At 40.0% G+C, this 15864-nt stretch overlaps 1 pseudogene across 1 annotated transcript; it reads left to right on the forward strand.

The window, feature by feature from the left end:
- The first annotated feature begins 868 nt into the window (after window positions 1-868).
- LOC145481037 (uncharacterized) lies at window positions 869-15825 on the forward strand (annotated as a pseudogene). The gene is made up of 13 exons (XR_014048580.1): window positions 869-939; window positions 2643-2763; window positions 4461-4622; window positions 4907-4984; window positions 5467-5536; window positions 6212-6309; window positions 6939-7100; window positions 7827-7904; window positions 8688-8755; window positions 9420-9539; window positions 10673-13782; window positions 14699-14740; window positions 15063-15825. The product of XR_014048580.1 is annotated as an uncharacterized LOC145481037 (transcript).
- The last annotated feature ends 39 nt before the right edge of the window (window positions 15826-15864 follow it).

The following is a 15864-nucleotide window of genomic DNA, read 5'->3' on the forward strand; positions in this document are numbered from 1 at the left end:
GCATAATTACAACTGTAGTCAGGTCATGATCACTTAGATAATAAGTAGATCGTTCGAGACTGTACAACTGATGTTGCTATAATAAATCTTATTACTGTTAAATTAATCTCCGCATTTTAACGTACAATGCGGCAGATATTCACGCAATTTCAACACGGGTTGATAATTTGCGTTCGGGACTGAAGTGGGTGGCTGTGCCTCGGCGCGACTCGCGGCAAGGTCACGCGATTCCTCGCTTGTTCGCCTGAGCTGCAAAACCTCAGTTAAGCATGCCGTTAGGTGATCTGATTGCTGTTTTGAAGAGGTCTTCAGACTCTTCTACAGCTTTGTAAGGTGGCGGAACGCGTCGGACTTAATTGTATAATTATAGTGTTAATAATTTTTAAATAGTTGATGTGATTCCGATGCCAGATAACGTCCGTCAAGAGATGGCGATCATCATCGTCTCTTTCATCCGTAAAAGTTGGATTACGAAACAGTCTAGGCAAAACTGGAATTTGCAGATTAAATTTAACAGATGGTGTTGTGTTGGACAGCCTAAAGTCGCGTATTTTGAAAAGAAGTCAAAAATTAAAGTTTTCTATACATTCGTTGGCATAGGTCTTATTTTCGTTACTTTCATACGTCGTTGAAGATATGATTCACGAATAATAAACTTCAAAACTTATCCCAGAAAATGAAAGAAAATCATTCCTCAGCCGAGTCATGATCATAGTGCGTTTCTTTTAATCATTTATCCACTTCTTTTATAGTTGATACACGGTAGTATGTGTAAAGCGTCGAGTCGAAAAACTCAAATATTTGTCACGCACCAATTAATTTTGCACCCTTTGTTATGGAGTGTTTATTGATAGATATTTCACATATTCATAGATTTAAATATATTTGCCTTGACTTATTTTCAGAACAATGGAACGCTTTTTCTCTCAATTAAAGGAGGTACGTTTGAATGAGACATGGCCTGGTATTTGGAATCATGGAGGACAGATGAGGGGACGTTACTAGATTTCTCTCTTTTCTCGACTTGTACCTGTTTTAGCATCTTCAAACTGAAGACACAATTTGTTAAATCTGTCTGACATTTTCTTCTTCAATCGATCGAGCTTTTTCCTGACAATTTATCCCATACTGTCCCAAACGGTTTATTCGCCTTCCACGGTAATTACATGTACATATATATGGTTATCATTGCTTGCTGAATTAAGCCAACAGAAAAAGCCTTACCGAGTGTAACGTAGTAATAAATTCATATGTTAAGGTTTTGTTTTTGTTGTTGCTTCGAGTGTAAACATACCTTCCAGGACACAAAAGTGTCAAAAGTCACAGACTGAGGTTGTTTTTGTGTGTGAATATTTGTGAGTGTGTTAAACCCTTATCGGCTACTGGCATTCCTGCTTTAATTTTCCTTATATAATCAGATCCAACTGAATAAATCCGCGCATAAAATTGACAGAGGTGACGGATTATTATTATTATTAAGGAGTTTAAGCAAACCAAGTCGACGACGGCAACGGGAACGTCACCAGACAAAAAGCTTAATGAGCAGAACAATGATTGTGCACGTGCGTTATAGATCTTCGTAAATTTCTTTGCCGTCGTCTGCAAAACAAGAATGTGAAATAAACAAGTTCTGCGTCGTCTACTGAACGTGGACGACGATGGCTAATTTCGTATTTCCATTTGGAATTCAACGCTGTCATTGCATATTTAGCCTGAGCACGTTTTTTGAGCCATTGGCGCACTGAACAGATCTAGACAATCGCGAATTTCGCCAGTAAAATATAAATATAATTTTGACTAGGCGTCGTTCTCGACGTCGTTGTATAATTACGGCCTTAAAGGTCCGGTAATACCGGCAACATTTTTCTTCAACTTGTCTCGCAACATTGTTGCATTGCAAGTTGAAACACATTGTTGCGCGTATTACCACGTTTGTGACCAACTTGTCTCGCAGTAAAATACAGTGTTGCAAGTTGAGGCAACATGTTGCGCAAAGTAGACTCGAGTTCTACTTTCTGCAACAAATTTTAGTTTTGCTGCTCGTATTGCCACTGAAGCTACAACTTGTCTCGCAACAAGTTTGAATTCAACGCTTGTGATTGGCTGTCGCGAAGCGTGGCAATTAAAAAAAAAAGGCGAACGCTGAGGGCGAGCCTGAATTCGAAGTAGACCAGTAACTCTCGGAAAGTCATAACTTTGTCCTTTACAAAGACCTCGAGGGCTATCATAGTCTTTGGGACACCTCGTTTGTCCCTTCAAAACAAGCAGGAAAAAAGGCAAAATGCTTGGAAGAACTGTCGCAAAAACGACACTGAGCTTCATACTGAGAGAACTTCGCTGCACGGAAAATTAAGAAGAAAATGACGGCCAGAAGTCGAAGTGGAAGTTCGTCGAAATGCTAAATTATAATATAAAAGAAGGCGCCATCTTTATTTACACACGATTAAGCAATTATACCTGTGGAATTCTGCAGACTTGCAGCACTGTATTTTGCTGCGAGACAAGTTGGTCACAAACGTGGCAATACGCGCAACAATGTGTTTCAACTTGCAATGTAACAATGTTGCGAGACAAGTTGAAGGAAAATGTTGCCGGTATTACCGGACCTTAAGTAACAGAAAATCATTGTCCTATAATGGCAGGGAGTAACTGAAGCGGTGAGGACACTGGGCGAAGCTTTTGGTGAAACAGATGACGATTCTCCTGCTCCTTCGACAGTTGATAATGTTGAGTGTCTAGAATGCGATGACGACCAATTAAAAGGTTAGAACATCACAGATTATTAACACAACTGGGATTTTCTCCCAAAAATAAAGCTAATTTCGTCAACGACAAAACCGAAATAATTATCTGAATTGTTGACATTTCCTAGCAAAGACAGAATACAACGTATGTAGACTTTGCTTCAGAAGTCTGTGAAAAATTAATTACTTTCTTTTAATTATGCGGCCACTGTGATCAAGTTTTATATTTCCCGCGATTTTTATTACGACTACCAGTAGTCTTCGCAAACGAACATTCGTAAGATGAACCTGGAAACTCTAAAGGCCCGTCCAAATGGGAAATGTTTGGCGACCAAACACCATCAAATATTGTTTGGTGACCAAACATTTTACCGTTTGGCCACCTTGTTTGGTGCTGTTTGATCGTGTTTGGTCGTGTTTGAAAAAATTTGAAGGCCATCAAACATTCGATCAAACAACTTTAAACATTTCTTTTGTTCTCGTGTTTGATGGGCGATGTTTTGTGCGTTTGGACAGCCGTACCAAACATGTTTGGATCGCGCATGCGTCCCACGCTTACTCAGCGGCTTGTATCCATAGTTTGATCTATGTTTGATCAAACATGTTTAAACCGTGTGGCCACTCACTTCCACATCAGCATGTTTAGCCACCAAACAATGCTTGATGATGTTTGGTCGCCAAACATTCACCGTTTGGACAGTCAAACATTCACCGTTTGCTGATCGCCAGTTAATACCAGTGATCCAGTGATCACTGATTGGCCTTTCAGGTTAAATTAAGTCTTTTATTTTGTTTTATTTAGGCCTTAATGGATGATGGATGCCGAAGCGGCAATGGGTCCGCAATCAATATATGCAATAATTATGTATTAGCTAGGTTTTTGTTAATTGTTAAATATTTCTATAAGACTTGTAAAAAAACTGATTTTTAAATTATTCTTAGGTTTTGTAACTTTTAAATAGACTAAATTTTTAGGTCATTCCTGGGTTTTGTAACTGGTAAACGGACTAATTTTTAAATTATTCTTAGTTTTGTAATTTCTTTTTTTAGGTAGGTGCCCTCTATTAAAAGAGGGTTATTCATTTCAGTTCTTTTATAAAAAGTATTATGCAAAGTTAACTAAGTTTTTAAACGTAGTTAAAATTTTAAAATTACAAAAGATAGAACTTTTGAAACTATATAAAGCATGTGATGTTGTTGTTGCCTTTGAGCGAGATTTATTCATTGACGTATATATTTAGTTTATGTTTTGTGCAACTATCGAGATGCAGAGTTTATCTGAATGGTAAGTTCCTCGAATCTCGAAGCCGGCATGAAATAGGTTTCAATGAATTTGCTAAATTGATTTAGTCGTGTCAGTTCTCTAGGGATCAACCAGGCAAATCATACTCGCTTTTGACTGACATGAGAGATTTTATTGAAGGTCCCCTATAGAAGACTTTCTAGTTAATAATTTCGTTTATTTTTTGTTCAGAAGGTTGTTAACTGTAAGTCGTGTTCTATAAGGACAAGCCTTTGTCGTTTGGGTGTCTTGGTTTGAGTTGGTCACGTTCTATTGGAAAGATCTTTTTACACAAAAAGGCCTAAAATGTGTTATTTTGGTCAACCAAATGAACCGAGTTTGCTACCAAATCAACCATACCTATCACTAAAGTTTATTCTTCAAAATAATCAACCACAAAAAGACCAAACGTGTCCTGTCTCTATTTATTTCAGCCATAGCGGAGGATTACAACCAGGAAGGTGACACTAGATTGAACAAAAATGAATTTGGCAGTGCCCTTGACTTCTACACAAAAGGGATTGAATTGAAGTGTAAAGATGACCAACTAAATGCCACTATGTACACCAACAGGGCAAGAGTGCACTTCTGTGTGGGTAAGCGAAACATATGTGAATTATACTTTTCCACGCAATATTCTTCTTTCAAATCAAACTGATGTAACTTGATAAAATATATCAAACACAAGAGATACTGTTTCATTGCTATATCATAACCTTATTATATGTTCACGATAATCATTACTGTTTTAGTTTTAGTTACAAAAGCTTTTGCAACATTGTATGTATCTATGTTTATAATAAACTAGTTGTTCTTGTTATTATATTTAAATTACTAGTACTTGAAATGAAGTCTCTCCTTTTTTCATTATTTATTACAGGCAATTTCGATGAGGCCCTAAGTGATGTACGATCTGCAAGAGAATTCCAACCGCTTCATTTGGAAGCCATAGGATGGGGTATGTAAAGAACCCTTTTATTTTTACTTTTTCTGATCTGTATTCTCTGATAAGATATTCCTATGAGGACGTCAAGCTGCTCAGTTTGGGTGGTTTCCAGTTATTTGAAGTTCAATGGTCAATTTTCTCTATGCGATGCGGCTGCAGGGAATCATGGTAGTTGTATTCATCATCTTGGACTGGATACTTGTTTTGATGAATACAACTGCCATGATTCCCTGCAGGCGCTTCTCATACAGGGAATTAGCCATTGCCTACATCTAGTCACCCCCTCTAGATCTTCTGATGAATCTAACTGACTCCTTGATCCAACCCCTAAAATGGCACAAATTTAGTGAAAGGAAATATTACTATTCTGCTCCAGTTTAGTCTTAAGTAATGCATTTGAGTGACACTTAGCCAACAGAATGTATGTAGTGTATAGGCGTTTTCTGTATGTTGCAAATTTTACAATACAGTAAAAACTGTTCTCTTACAATTAGGTGCAAGTACCTATATGGAGCAAGGCTTATACAAGGAGGTCATCAAGTGGTGCGACGAAGGATTGGCAATATCCTTTGACATTTTAATGCAATGACCCAGTGGTTTCCGTAACTGACTTGTTCGTCTCTGATTTGGACACTCGGTCAGAAGAGCTTGAAGGACCAAATGTACTCCGCTTTCACATCTGACTGAGTGGAAGAACAACAAACTTTGTTCGACTTTGGTTGTTCAAACTTTTAGGGACTTTTTTTACGAATTTTCTCGGCTTTTCAGTTTTAAGTCACAGTAATTTTGATGATCTCAACTGAATGGTGGAAGAAACTGTAAACAAGCGGTCAATAGCTAATCGTCAATAATAGATCAATTAAGATATACTTCCTCGAGAAACATTTTGAGCCATTGCGACGTCGTGACGAGAACAATTTTCTTTATTGCAAAACTTTGTTGTTTAATTAGGCGAACTTATTCGTAAGATTATCCCCCTTTACAAGGACAAAACTTGCATGAATCATTTCCCCAAAATGGTATATATTCTACAAGGGAAATTTAAATTCACATGACTTTTCCGAGTAAACGCAGAGCCCTGAATCAAATCCCTGTTTGAAATAAACGTCTGATCTTCAACAAATAACGTGTTGACGCCTTCTCCTTTATTGAAATCGAGAGAATAAGTTGCTACAAATTGCCACTCGTGGTTTATCAGAATGGTAAATGGTAAAATATCGTAGCTTAACTGTGACAGAAAGATAATAAAAGCAAAAAATTGCGAGATTTAAAGTCCAAGTCGCTGAAAATCCAAGCTCATCAAGACCTTGAAATTGATGATGATCCTTTGTTGAGAGGTGAGTGGAGGAGTTTAAATATAATAGTTAATGTTCTTTACACAAGTCCTACAATCAATGCCTTCACGCCTAAGCTGACCAATCAGTTTCAATGGACGAAACTTATAAGTACAATCTTCTGACAAAACGTTGACATCTTCAGTTGACTGTGCCGAAGATGACTTCCACTCAGGTTGTCCAAACGTCAGTGACCAAAAACAGTCTTTTTAAGAACTGCCCTCACCCGGGTGTGAGGCGCGGTGGCCTCATGGTTAGTGCGCTCTTCTCCGGATCGAGCGGTCCGGGTTTGAGCCCCGGCCAGGAGAGACATAAGTATTTTGTTCTTAGGCAAGGCACGTTACTCTCACAGTCAGTGTACAAATGGGTACCGACGAACTTAATGCTGGGGGTAACCTTGCGATGGACTAGCATCCCATCCAGGGAGGAGTAGAAATACTCCTAGTCTCTTCATGCTACAGAAACTCGGATAAGCTCCAGCCTGATGGGCCACTTGGCTCGTATGCAGACTTAACCTTACCTACCTCACCCAGGCGATTACCAGACGAGCCACTCATTTTTCATAATCTCAAGGAATTAAGATCCCTTAGACTGCCATTTGACAAAACGTTCCAATCTTATTTGTATTCAAGGAATAGCAGACGGGCACAACAAAGATGGTGACGAAGAACTGCGGAAAAACGAATTTGACAGGGCCATCGATTGCTACACTGAAGGAATTGAAGTCAAGTGCAAAGACGACCGCCTAAATGCCGTGTTATATACAAACAGGGCAACTGTGCAATCCTTAGTGGGTGAGAATTTTCAGTTGTCATCTGATTCTGAGGTAGCCAGTAACAGGTAATCGGCAACGAAAAAACCAAAATCAACCAAAGAGATAAATCCGCCCGTTATTGTGCCCGTTCTCCACAATCTTTAGGTCTAACATTGTTTTTGTTTTAAAAGTGTCGAGAAAATTCTCTTCTTTGGTTAGACGGTGTGCTAATTACCAGGCACTTCAGTATGATCTGAACATTGTATAACCATAGTTAGTTACTTCTGAACCCAAGTGATTTCAAGAACAATTCAGTACTTTTAAGACCAACTACTTTGATACACAGTTTGTTCTTAAGGAAGCTTGAATTGCAGCCGAGCCTGCGGAGCTGTGTACAAGAAACAAATATTTTAAAGGAAGACTGATGTCGGAAGAAGTTATGTAGAAACTATATGTGTGCTACTTTTAAAAAAAGTAGTAATAAGTACACGGCAATTTTGAAATGCTGCAAAAAATAGGTGGCTCTCATTGTAAGCAAGATGATGCCTCCCCATAGTCGACGATCTCTGGTCCTGTACAAGGCAAAAAAAACCAAAACCAACGGAAACAACTTAAACGACCTGCTCTTCTAGAGCATTTCCAACAAGGCAACTCACTCGCTATCTGTCTGAACTAGAAATAGCATCGTGGAGTTGTAACTTAATGTTTAGATGCTAGTGTGATCCTTTCTTATCCTAAGTTCAATAAAACACGTATTTCGTCACAGGTAATTATGATGATGCTTTGAGGGATGCAAAATTTGCAAGAAAGTTTCAACCAACTTTTGTGAACGCCATACTGACAGGTAGAGTTACCATTGATATTGTTATATATCTTGAAATGCCATATGCACAGATAAACAGGCAGTAAAATAAGATTATTGACATGTATTGCATGGGGAGCTCTCCTCCCAGCAATGTAGCTCGGGTTCGATTCTGTCCAGATGCCATGTGGGTTGAGTTTGTTGTTGATTCTCGCCTTGCTCCGAGGGGTTTTTCTCCGGGTGCTCCGGTTTTCCTCCCTCCTGAAAAACCATCATTTCGAAATTCCAATTCGACCCGGATAGAGGACCCGAATGAAAATCAGGTAAGGCTGATGTGGCTTCCTCTCTGAATATTGTAATTTATTGATTATATACATAACTGAGAAAATTCCTTCACTGTGGTTGGCTGAGGGTAGGCAAGTCTATCGTTAATTTTTAACTTGCACTGCAGTTCGTATTGTAAAATACAGGCGCGTTTATAATTTTCTTCTTCATATAAGAAATGAGTAATCGTATGAAGCCGGCTTGGGCCATTGACGATTTTACACTCTTTCAAACTGCACTCGCCCAAAAGCTCGTGCAATTTTTAGCCGAAGAATTTTCAATTATCACTTGTAGTGTAAATCCTTAATTGCACATGCATTTGTGCACGGTTATCCACACATATTGTTATTTACCCAACGGATGAACTGTAGAACAACAGTACAAAAGCGAGATCCCGGCCATAGTGAAGTTGTAATGACCAAAACCCCTTGAACGTAATAGTTGGTAGTTATCATTGTCGCATATGTTACTCACCCATTCGCTCTTTGTTCATAACATTAGGAGCAACAGCCTGTTTTGAGCTGGCTATGTTTGAAGAGGCAGTTACTTGGTGTAACGACGGATTAGCTGTATCCTTTTATGCTTGTAGCAAAAACAAATCGGAGATTCTGGTTTCCAAGTCGGCATCTCTTTCGATCTCTTTGACTTATTAGAAGAGGTACTTTCATTCGTGTGTATTGGAGTTATCATTTTTTGAACTCTAAAGCAGAATTGGATCGCAAAGCATTAATTAGAGAGGACATCTTCTTTCTTGCCTCATGCAACAGAAAAAAATCCTCCAGGAGAAAATGCTTCCTTCAAGGTGACCTTGCGCAGGTGTGCATGCAATGCAAAGTGCGAAATTACGTAATATCAACTTTTACTACAGGTAAAAAGTGCACGTGGAAAAGATCTATCGAGCATTAATTGTTATCGCCAACAAGTTACCCTCTGGTCTGCCGACACCTTATTGCCTAAATACAATGAACCTCTTTGGCTTGGGCGGTTTGTTGCCCAATTTCAGACCATGTCATGACACTCTTGAGAATTCTTAAGATAGTCGCTTGTATATGAATGAATAATTTTGAGGTGGATAAAGAAAGAATTCTTTAGAGAATATTACGTCGTCTGTAATGGGAAAAAACCGCCCAAGCTAAAATGGTCTATTTGGTTGGCTATGTACCGTTGTACAAGCTTTTACAGAAGTAGATAGGGACATTAAATTTGTTGTTTTCGTATCTTAACCATCGTAAGATAGACAACGAAGAAACGACAATGCTCGAGTTAAGGGAAAGGTCTCTTATTGAACTATGTCAACTAAGAAAAGAAGAGGAAAACAACGCATCGCCCCGCTCACAAAGCAATCTGGGATTGGTAAGAATGTTTTGCTATGTCAAGATGCAGAAAGGGTTTTGATTCGTTGGCTCTTGCGTGGAGTCAATGAGAGGTTTGGGTTCGTACTGGGAATATCTTCACGCGGTAAGCCTTGGTAAAGAGATTGACACGCTGCCGGTTCCAAATGGTCTCGGTCTTTGGAAGTATAGGTTATTGACCAAGCGTGAGGGCAAGATGGCTGGATATTGTCCAATTTTTTGTTTTATTTCCTCGTGCTTATGGACCGAGACGGAGTCGAGGTCCGTAAACTCCCAGAAAAAGAACGGGGCCAATATCCCCGCTCGGGTAGCCAATCACAGCGCAAGATTCGGTTCATCTAGCCCGCTCGCGGAGCTAGCCATATAATAATGATAAGAGATATTGTTTTTAAGCGTTATAGTTGTCAACCAGTCAGAATCAACAGAAAGTCTTTACAATGGTCTGTGCAGCTGGCCGGATCAGTTTCGCGTGCAACAACTTAAAAGCCGCGGGTAGAACGTAATCTCTCGAGAATCTCTACGTGGCCTCAGTACCCAACTCCGCAACTCCCTCGCCAAAAGAAATCTTGCCAGCTACGCCGGCAGGCTGTATACACGATAGTTTGATTATCATATTATATTTGTTAATTAACCACTTGCGAGTTGCGAGAAGCGCGTTTCGGTTTGAAATTGCGTATTCGAGTTACCAGATCCGTGTCAGTGTGGTCTGTTTATATGACCGGGTTTTGGCGGACCGGCGATGAGTACCGTTTCCCAGGTAATTTACGAACCATTCGTTTCTGTTCCTAAATTTACACATTTGTCATGGTCGAATGAAAAACCTTCTAGTTATAGCCAAAATTGAGGAGCCGAAGTTCCTCCCAGAAATTTCCGTTCTATTCCATTTTACTCCTAAAGTGTTTAATTTAGTTTGCATTTTGGAAATTCACAGATTTCGGCTTTTCTAAAAACTTACCATGTCCATACCGTTTCTTCGCCTACTTAAATTTCCGAAGGTTTGGGCGAATGGAAAGCGCCGAGCTAGTGTTGTTGCGCCAGTTACGTCACGTAATAAGTTCTTGTCCAGTAGGAAACTGTATTTCAATTGAAGATATAGCAATTAAATGCTATTGTCCTATTTGAATTTCGTTTTAGGATTGGACTTTACAAAAACTGATGGATTTCCACAGTAATTACCATAGAAGCGTGTCAAGAATGATAGGTGGAAATGAGTACGATACAGTCTACTTTAAATCGGATCGTGCGATTTGCAGTTTAAAGGGTCTGAGAAAAGGCGTAAACTCTTTCAAACGATGGTTTAGTCGTAGCGCTGAAGAAACTGTGGAAAATGGCAGTGATGGACAGGTAGCTGGATTCAGCTGTCTTCCAGGCAGCAAGGATACGAAGTTTATGATGGGTTATTACGAATTGGAACTCAGCGTTAACAAGAGAATCGGGTACAAAGCCGGAGAAGGAAGAGCTTATGACAACCTTGGAATCGCTTTGCAGATGTCTGGGGATTTCAAACAAGCCATAGTCTGCCATAAAGAACACCTCAACATAGCTCTGGAACTGAAGGATCGGGCAGGAGAAGGCCGTGCATATGGTAATCTTGGCGCTGCTTATTGCTGTATGAACGATATGGACCAAGCCATTGATTTCTTCAAGCTTAATCTGAGTATCTCCAAAGAAGTTGGACAAAGGGCTAGTGAAGGACGTGCGTGCAGTTGTCTGGGTCAAGCTTACGTGACGCAAGGCAAATTTAAAGAAGCTGAGGATTATTTCAAACAACACCTTGTTATCGCAAGGGAATTAGGAGACAGGTCAGGGGAAGGACTAGCATGTGGCAATCTTGGGCTTGTCTACAGCTACCAAGAGGAATTTCAAAAAGCCTTAGAATATGGGGAAGAGTTTTTGTCCATTGCTAAAGAAATTGGAAACAGCGATTGGGAAGGAGAAGCCTATGGGAATCTTGGCGTTGCGTACCACAATCTCTCCGACATTGAGCAAGCAATAGATTACTATAAGTTGCATCTGTCTATTGTCAACAAGATGGGACGAAGAGAAGTAGAGCAACAAGTATATACTTCCCTTGGTAGTGCTTACTATAGTCACCGTGATTTCAAACAAGCTGTTGAATACCACAGATTGAGTCTGAATGTCGCCAAAGAATTGGGAGACAGGTCCTCAGAAGCAAAGGCGTATGGAAGTTTGAGCGATGCCTACAGCTGTCTCAATGATTATAAGCAAACTGTAGAATACGGAACTCTAAACCTGACAATTTCCAAAGAAGAGGGAATCAAGAGTGAAGAAGCCGCTGCTTATGAAAGGCTTGGCAATGCCTACCTTGTTCTTGGTGATGTTGAGCAGGCTCTTGCTTATTACAACCAACGTCTTCATGTTGCAACAGAAGTAGGAGATATACCTGGTGAAGGGTGCGCGTACGGACTTATCGGGACTGCATACCAAAGCCTTGGTCAACTTGAAAGCGCAGTGGAATACCACCAGCGACATCTTTGTATTGCTGAGGTAACGGAGAACATGACTGAACAAGGACATGCGTATCGCAACATGGGCGTCGCCTATCAGAGTCTGGGAGAATTCAAACAAGCCATAGAGTGTTTTGAAAAGTTTCTTGGCATAGCAAAAAAATGCCGAGGAGAGAGAAAACGAAGGAATTGTTTATGGCGACCTTGGTGAAGCCTATCTCGGTCTTGGCGACTTTCAACGTGCTATTCGCTATCAAGAATTGCGCCTTAGCATCGCCGAGGAAGTAGGAAGTAAGGTGGAACAAGGGAATGCCTACTACGCCCTCGGTAGCGTTTATGAACAACTTGAGAACTTACCTGAAGCTTTCAACTGTTTCCAGTTGAGTGTTCAACTATTCAAGGATGTGAAAGCTTGTTTCCAGTCCAAAGACGACTGGAAAATAAATTTTCAAGAAAACTGTCAGTGTGCGTACATCGGTTCATGGAGGGTCTTGGTGAAGCAAGGGAAATGGATTGACGGACTCCTTACTGCTGAGGAAGGACGAGCGCAGGCATTGATGGATTTAATGACTTCACAGTATGGGCTTCAAGGAAGTCTTCCTGAACCTGATGTCCAGGAGAAGGGCGTGCTTAATCTTCAGCCTAATACGCTGTTTTTAGCGCTTGACGAGAATATGCTGCATAGGTGGTTGCTGCTTGAAAACAATGAAGTCCTTTACCGGGCTGAAGAAATTGAAACTGAGAGAGGAACGAATGCCAAGGAATTTTTCCAGTCATTAAACAACCACATTTTTAAAGAAATTGAAATCGGCACCGCTGTCCGCTGCGAGGACCGTTCACTGGATGTCCTGAGGCAAGACATAGTTACATGCAGAAACAAGAAAGCCGACCAGAAAATGCCACAGTCTTTCCATCGCAAATACGGGGCTTTGCACTGGCTTTATGAAATTATCATAGAACCATTTGTAGACTTGGTGGAAGGAAATGAACTTATCATTGTTCCAGATGGTCCGCTGTGCTTGACACCTTTTTGTGTTCTCCTGGACTCAAATTCCAGATTTTTGTGTGAGACATTAAGACTCCGAGTAGTTCCTTCGCTATCCAGCTTGAGAATGATTTTAAATTGTTCCGATGAATACCACAGCAGACATGGTGCACTTCTTGTTGGCGACCCATTGGTGGAAGAAGTTGTTATCAATGGAGAAAAACTTCCGCAGCTCCCCTTTGCCAGAATGGAGGTAGAAATGATCGGAGACATTCTTTTGGCGGACCCTGTCACAGGAGCTAGAGCCACAAAAGATGAAGTGTTGAGAAGACTGCAACAGGTCGCTTTAGTACATATTGCTGCGCACGGTTGTTTGAAAACTGGTGAAATTGCTTTGTGTCCAAACCCTACACGTGCATCCCGAACGCCGGAATATGATGACTTTGTATTAACAATCTCAGATGTCTTAGAAGTGAAATTGCGCGCCAGGCTTGTCGTGCTAAGTTGCTGTCATAGTGGCCAAGGCAAGGTTAAGGCTGAGGGTGTGATTGGCATCGCTCGAGCCTTTTTGGCTGCTGGTGCCCGTTCTGTTCTTGCGTCACTATGGACGATTGATGACGAAGCGACTAAGGAGTTTATGAGACGTTTTTACCAAAACCTTTTGGGAGGACGACGTGCGAGTGAGTCACTGAATCAGGCCATGAAATGTCTCAGAGAATCACACAATTATGGTGATGTGAAATACTGGGCTCCTTTTGTACTCATTGGTGACGACCCGGTATGCGATTTTGGTAAGAATAAACGGTAGTATCTTTTTTTATTATTATGTCTATTATCTGAATTTTTGCGAGCATCGATTCTTACGCAGAATGAATCAAACAAGACGACGAAATAGCAGGTTCCTGAAAAGCGCTTTCGTTGGTTTGAATTGCTTGTTTTTACAAGAGTACAAAGCGTGGACACAGTGCATTTGAATCGGGACGAATTTCTTAGTTATCAGCAGTTTTTTGAAGCGCGCGAACCAGCATTGTACTGAAAGGGAGATCTAACGATTAAAACAGTACAGCTTTACAACAAAATGAACGAGAAGACTTGAAGTGGCGTTCCAGTTTATTGACGCAATTCAGACGCTCTTTAAAAAGAACTTGTTTGAAGCCCCCTGTTTTATACAAAAGTAGATCTTTATTGAGAAAAAAAAAAAAGAAAACTTGACTGGGACTCAAGGAAGGGGCGAAAAACACTAACAAGAGGAGAAAATTGTACATAGAAGTACGAGACGCAGATTTCTTTCACGAGCGTTCTTGAGAATTCACAAGTGCTTGTAATATAAACAATGAATGAGGAGAAGGTTGGCCATTTGCTTTAAAAAGTGTCCAAGAAAGACAAGCCGATTTTCTAACATATATAGCTCCGAAGCTTAGCAGACTTAAAAAAAAGATATGATCGGCATATTGAGGTTGAGGCACGAATAAACAATTTTTCTTAATTCAGTTCCCTGAGCCTGGCGCAACGTCTTGGACACTGATTAAAAAAAAAAACGGAACAAACTCGGTTAAGCCTTTTTTATTGTTAGAAAATATTATGGACTAATGCTTAGAACATTTCCAGGTTGTACTTTAACCTTTTATCGGCAAAGCAGCAATGTAAGGAGCTTTGGTTGAATTTAATTTGAAAAGATACTCAGTTTCGCGTTTCTTATCTTTGCAGGGTACTTAACTTGAACGTTAAGGATAAGTTGGGTTGATATGAGTAAGTACATGTTTTTCTTTTTGCAAGCTAATCAGTGTCCAGCGCAATATCTAATATAGCAGCATTTACTGATTCCGCGCATAACGTCCAATTAACACTTGTCGTTTCATACTTTGAGGAATCAAATAAACGGACATATGATGAAGGCACTCCTGTTATTGATAGTGGCACTCACACATTGTTGACAATACTGACAAAAGAAATTAATTTTCCTCATTTAAGTTGTAATATTTCTCTTTTGAATTCTCGGAGCAAAATACCACTTTAGGATTAGTAATTGTGGTAACAGAGTTCATATTATGTCCACCATTACAAATAACAGATTGAAGACTGAACGCTAGCTGAAGCAGAGATCCAAGTGCTCGCCCTAGTTTCTTTCAGTTGATTGTTAAAGTGGAACTGACTGTGGCGAGGCCTAGGGATGTATGATATTGCGGCTTGAGCAAGCATGATGAGTGCAGTCTATACTACAACCTGCTGAAGATAGCCAAGAGGAGAGCTATAGAGTACAACAGCCCCAGGGACAAAATCAAAGAATGAGTTCCTAGTTTTTAACTTCTCTTTCAGAAAATAAATTGATGTCATAACGTTCTTTTGCACAAAATTAACTACAACCCATTCATTAAGCACTTAAGCTGTTGCTATTGTCAAGCTTTCTTTTTAAACTTAATGTGTATATATTTCTGTAAAATTGTAAATATGCGAGTCATAATAAAGTTGTTGTTGTCATAATATCGTATTTAAAATAGCGTAGAGTAATTGCCAGATCCGTAAGGAGATGTTCAACTGTGCTGGTAAAGTTCAAAGCTGGAAGCCGATTGCTCCTCTTTAAGAACTTTAGTGTTGTATATTTTCTCCCTATGACCATAGAAAACGTTAGCTAACTAAATACAGCGGAACCTCTCCTAACGGAACCTCTATAATACGGACTCCTATTAATAACGGACAACACTAAGTCCCAGTGAAACCAGAATTGATACAGTCTCCACCTCTAAACTACAGACACCAATATATATATATGTATAGTGTAGCATTTTTTGATCACCAACAGACTGCTAACTCCACGGTAAAGAACAAAACATGAACATGATCTCTTTGCGGTGGAAAGAAAAACTACGCAAAAT

Source organism: Orbicella franksi, chromosome 3 (assembly GCF_964199315.1).
Source record: "Orbicella franksi chromosome 3, jaOrbFran1.1, whole genome shotgun sequence".
Taxonomy (NCBI): domain Eukaryota; kingdom Metazoa; phylum Cnidaria; class Anthozoa; order Scleractinia; family Merulinidae; genus Orbicella; species Orbicella franksi.